Source organism: Paramisgurnus dabryanus, chromosome 1 (assembly GCF_030506205.2).
Source record: "Paramisgurnus dabryanus chromosome 1, PD_genome_1.1, whole genome shotgun sequence".
Classification (NCBI taxonomy): Eukaryota; Metazoa; Chordata; class Actinopteri; order Cypriniformes; family Cobitidae; genus Paramisgurnus; species Paramisgurnus dabryanus.
The window spans coordinates 5,763,647-5,769,642 of record NC_133337.1 but is presented as its reverse complement, the minus strand read 5'-3'; the positions used below and the strand labels follow the sequence as shown (position 1 = coordinate 5,769,642).

Here is a 5,996-nt window from a genome sequence, read left to right as displayed (position 1 = left end):
GCAGCAATAACAGTTTGATTATTCAACTGACTATCACCAAGTGGTTTCTGTGCATTTGGTTCCTTATTGCAATCTTTTATGCATATGCCTTCTGCAGGTCTTGAGTCATGGTACATTAATTTATCTGGATCTGCTGCACTTTTAACACCATTAACATTTGTTCTGATTTGACTATTAGTGACTGTAAAGGCACCTGCATTTGTGTCACACAAGCTGGGCTTGATTCCGGTTACCTCAAATGGAATATATGCATTGCCATACCTATTAGCAAAATCATAGAAATACCCAATAACATGATCAATGTTGCTGTAATAAGCTACAAAGCTTGTTGCAGATCTGTATTGTTGCCCATTAATGAAACTGGTTGCATGTGAATCTACAATGGCATACAAATTACCTTGTTTTATAATTGCACATGTATTGGCAGCAATAGTTACCAAACAAGCATCAAAATCACTCAGCGATCGCTCCACTGCTACATGAAATGGCATTGCAAAATCTCCCACTTCTGCATCATACTCAAAAACATCAGTAAAGCCACCGAAAGATGAACCAAACTTTATTTCAAAATATTTGTCACAGTACATACATGTTCTGGGAAGTTCTGGAATCAATATGTATTCACACTGGCCTTTTCCTATTTGCCTTGTATTTTTTAAAACAACATAAAGGTCATTTCCCTTATTCAGTACATTATCCAAATCTGCAGTTTGCCATGTCAAAACATTTTTTACACAGTGCTGAAGTACAGATGTTAAACTAATAGCCGCACACTGCTTATTTCTTGTACTACCAAATCGCATATCGTCTTGACTGAACGATCCTCTTATAACTGCTCCATCCAGTACTTTATCAGCTTCATTGGCAGATACCTTGTCAATCACATGCACTTTCTCATTGACAGTCTTATAGGCAGTCCCATGGACTTTCTCAATGACAGTTTTATTGGCAGTCCCATTGACTTTCTCAATGACAGTTTTATTGGCAGTCCCATGGACTTTCTCAATGACAGTTTCAATGACAGTTTTATTGGCAGTCGCGTGGACTTTCTCAATGACAGTTTCAATGACAGTTTCAATGACAGTTTTATTGGCAGTCGCGTGGACTTTCTCATTGACAGTTTTGGCAGTCCCATGGACTTTCTCATTGACAGTTTTGGCAGTCACATGGACTTTCTCATTGACAGTTTTGGGACAATAAATTGTCGGTATTGGAGCACTTTTGAGAGGAGGCCCAACCTCATATGCGGGTATTTTTACAAGAGGCTCAACATGACTGACAACAGCCATGCGCCTCTTAGCCGCCTCAGATCTCCGGAACCCCTTTTTACGTGGCATCTGCAAAAACATAACAACAAATAAGAAACTGTTAATACAAAAATATTATGCATATACTCTTCATTTTTTTACGTTGTTTTAATTTATTGACATTGGTGTACTTAAAGGGATAGTTCACTTTAAAAAGAAAATTCTGTCATCATTTACTCATTCTCATGTTGTTCTTAACCTGTATGAATTTCTTTTTCTGATTAACACAAAAGAAGGTTTTTTGAGAAATGATGGCAAACACAGACAGGATGTGACCATAGACTTCCATAGTAGGAACAAAAAAAATATGATGGAATTTCCTGGATATCGTCAACTGTGTGCTTAAAATCATTTATAAAATTTTGTCTTTATTCATCACAATACTCCCAAAATATTTTTTCCTACTATTGAAGTCTATGGTCACTTACTGATGTGTGTTTACCATCATTTCTCAAAATACCTTCTTGTCTGTTCATCAGAAAAAAGAAATGCATACAGGTTTAGAATAACATGCGGAAAAGTAAATGATGACAGAATTTTCATTTTAAAGTGAACTAACCCTTTAAAAGCAAAGTTTTTAGTATTGTACAATAAAGGATACTACAATACTGAACAAGGAAACGGCTTCACTGATAAACGTGCATGACAATTCCTTTCGCTATATAACGCATATCTACTAATGAATTATAAACAAAAGAAATAGAAGGTATTGCCCAGAATAAGTTTTACAAAGTAGTAAATCAGGATGACACCAGTAAGTACAGGCTATATAATTTGTGTGTTTAATTTAAGCTATTTATTTATTTTTGTCCCTGTGCGCCGATCGGAGACGAAGTTTACTGTGCTGATATTCTGAGAGCTTTCTAGTCTTGCGGCAGTCATCAGCAGCGCCTTGCATCGCCCAATCAGCAAATGATGGGCAAGTGCCTTTTTACATGTCCTTAATTTAGTGTATTTGGCTCTCAATTCTCATGCATGTATCATCAGTAAAGTCGGTTCGATGATTAATATTAAATCGCCATTAGCTGCTTTCAGATGGAGCGGCATTTACTACACAGAACCGTAGTTCACAGAGAAATTAGGCAAAATCGGATTCATAATTGAAAAAAAATGTACTCCGATAATCTATGCGCTTTTGGCTAGCTTCTCTGTGAACCACAGGTCTGTGTAATAAATGCCGCTCCATCTGAAAGCAGATGATGGCATTTTACTTCATCTTTACTGATGAGACACGCATTAGAATCGCAGGCGATTTTTTGCGCAGCCATAATCCAAATACATTGAATTAAGGCCATGTTAATGTCCTGATGGTTTGTAATATAATCCGCTAGCTAGCCTACCTGTAGTTTCTCTTTTAGCATGTTTGCTTGTGCTTTACAGAATCACAATTTAAACTTCTGAAACGTTTCATTTTTGTTACTACGTTCAAGGTTTTAATGTATTATGTTCATATAAGGCACAAAATTAGTAATCATCTTCTCCGCTTTAGTTTTTAGTGTCTAATATTACATGATGGTCTTGTCATAATTATTAAATAACATCCTAAAATCTTTTCTTTTTCATTTTTAAACACTGCACCACTTGTATTACATTATATACAAAAAATACACTTGTTGATTGATTATGTTTCCACATACCATTATATGGTGTGTAATAAGGTAAATGTTTATCAACAAATATTATTATTTTCTAAAGCTAAGTCAAACACAATGATTTAAAATGTTGTTATGGGATATTTTTTAATCTGCATGATTAATTTGAATTTTTGAAAGCCCTAAAAATACATGATTTCATTTTAGACTGGTCTTATGTTTTGCTTTAGAGATAAAGAGACAGTTTCCTAGACCGGGCTTATTCTAGTACAAGACTAAAATGTATGTTTGATCTGTCTTAATTTAACCACACTGATATATCTTAACATATATCAGTGCCACTGTATTTGCTCAAGACGCACACTAGTAACGTCTTTTTTATAAGGTTTGTTTGAAACAACTACTTAATAATAGAAATAGGCCTAGTGCTGGATTATTCTAAACCATGTCAGGAAACTGCCCTATGATTTAGCTCTATGATTTCCATTTTAGGTTGTTTACTGTATGTGCACTCTCAGAAGATAATTTACACAAGCTGTCACTGGGGTGGTACCCTTTCAAATAATACACCTTTGTGAAAAGTGCATATAATGGGTACAAATGTACCCATATCTGTATTTATTTTAAATTTATGCAAAAACGTAAAAGAACAACTTAGACCACAAACATGGTAAATATTAGGACCCATTTAAAGGGTATGTCCCAGTGACAGCTTTTGTACCTTTTATTCTGAGTATGTATGCATGATAACAGAAAGGAGTAAGCACGCGCCTTCAGCCATCTTCCTGCCAGTCAGCTTGCCTCAGACTGAAAGTAATAAATGAAATATGACACCTGGCTGCTGCTCTGTGATGTGACGGGCGTTCAACTCCGGTAAACTCAGGCAGATAATAAATTCAGCTGTACTCTTTGCTCTCTCTCTAACCACACTAACTGATTTAATTACAAGAACATATAAAACCAATGTTTTAAGTTGGTGCCGCTGTGGGCAAGTGATCTAAGCAAGACATAAAAAAACCTTTTTAAAACAACATTGTTTCCTACACACGTGATTTTCAAAACTTTTTAAATCCTGTTAAGTTAGTTGTCACCTTACAGTTTCAAAGGTTCACAGTTACCTTACTTCGTTATGTGCCATAAATAAATAAGACTTATTACAGTTATTTCATTCGCCTGTGTCTCAGGGTGTTATTTGGCGCTTACTGAGTTGTTTTCTACTTTTGTTGTCGTGCGCGAGTCCGGCTCGGACTTTAGGAGAGGCTGCATTCGCTCGGAGAAAAAAACGTTTTTAACCATCAAAGGCAGCGACAGATCTCTAACAGTATAACAGCTATTTACTTGCAGCATATTCCATTTCTCCGTAAACTAACATTTTCTATAAAACTGTTATTGTTCAAAACATTCGGTGTTTTAGCAGCCTTTCAGTATGATTTCGGAGGCCCTAGTTATTTGGTCGACGGAGTTTTCAAACTACTCAATACACACATTCATCGTCGTATACGTGTAAAGCATTGCATAACAATTGCTATTATTTATTATCTAAATATCACTTTCGATAAAATACATAACTTACCTTTGTTTAAGAACACCAGCAACTTTATGATACACGACACAACAGCTTATCCACCAACGACGACAAAACAAACAACGCATGCGTACTAGTGATGGGTCGTTCGCGAACGAGCCGGCTCCAAGAGCTGATTCTTTGTAGCAAACGAGCAGAACCGAATCTTCAGACGCAGGCAGGGGTGGGACCGTAAGAGCCGGCTCTTCTAAAAAGCCGAGTCAGAAGATCCGTATCTATGAAAAGAGCCGGACTGCCATCACTAAAACGTAGAGCCGGAGCTTGAGCCGAGAGAGCCGCATCTACGGAAATAGCCGGACTGCCAATCACTACTGCGTACAGTAGTGATGAATCGTTTGCAACGAGCCTGCTCTGAGCCGATTCTTTGTAGCCAACTAGAAGAGCCGGCTCCCGTCAGCAAGAGAGCTGCATCTTCAGCCGCAGGCAGAGGCGGGACCTATTTGCATGTGGCACTCGATGCGTCCAATCAAATGGAAAGACAGACTAGGACTATACCATTATGTTAAAGAAGAAAGGGGGAAAGACGCTGCAAAATCAGTGTAGTGGTACAGTCCGAGTACACAAAGCGATAGAGAGAGGAGGGAAAGCCGGATTTAATAAGCGCGTTGGGAGATAGTTAAGGCATTTAACGAAAATAAGAAGAAAGTTAAGTCATAAGTGAAACCATAAAAGAAGAACTTTTGTCTATATTTATTAGGTTTATTTGCTGTAATTCTGTGTTAATTGTTCAATTGTTTAATTAAAGTTTTATCATAATGTCAAATAATATTAGGCTTAGGCTATCTGTGTATTTTTTCCAAACAAAACATTAAAAAATAAAGCTTTTATATAAAAAAAAACAATTGATACAAACAATTGCATACCAACACACAACCATTTACAGTTGCTAATTTGGCCAAAAAAAAGAAGTATCCCAGTGATCGTAAATGAAGACCCGGAGCCGGAAGACAAGAAAAAAAAAAGAGAATGCCAGGAATACATAGAGGACAATAATGGAAGTATACAAATTTAAAGGACACAAAGGAAGAATAGAGAGATATAGTTTTCATTGCTTTAGGATTAATAGAGCTCTGAATAGTTTCCATATACCTGTCCAGATCATCTTTAAATAAAGAAAACAGAGGTTTGGATCCAATACTTCTTTGCTTATGTATGTGAAATTTGGCTAACAGGAAACATAAATTAATTATATAAAATTTGCCTGTCTTTTCTTTCAAGCAATCAAATAATCCAAAAAAGACATCTTTAAAACAAAAGGAAAAATCACTAATGAAAGAAGATTGAATAAACCATAAGACTTCTGTCTTCTGGCGTGACGTCCGCCATTGAAGTCAATGGCAGCCCATATAACCGTACGTAGGAAAGTTATGAAATTTGGCACACATGTAGAGGACAGTCTCAGAAGTTACTATCGCAACATTGGTGTGTCTGACTCAAACTCTCTAGCGCCACCAACAGTCCAAAAATCCACTTATGTTCATGCTTATAACTTCTGACCCGTCAGTCCTAGAA

General features: G+C 36.7%; 1 long non-coding RNA gene across 1 annotated transcript; it reads right to left on the bottom strand.

Moving 5' to 3' along the window:
- Positions 1-543: 543 nt before the first annotated feature.
- On the bottom strand, positions 544-4,894 carry LOC135729835 (uncharacterized). Its single transcript, XR_010525769.1, has 2 exons — positions 4,473-4,894; positions 544-1,337 (listed from the first exon to the last, which is right to left on the bottom strand). It is a non-coding gene; the product is annotated as an uncharacterized lncRNA (long non-coding RNA).
- Between the last annotated feature and the right edge of the window lie 1,102 nt (positions 4,895-5,996).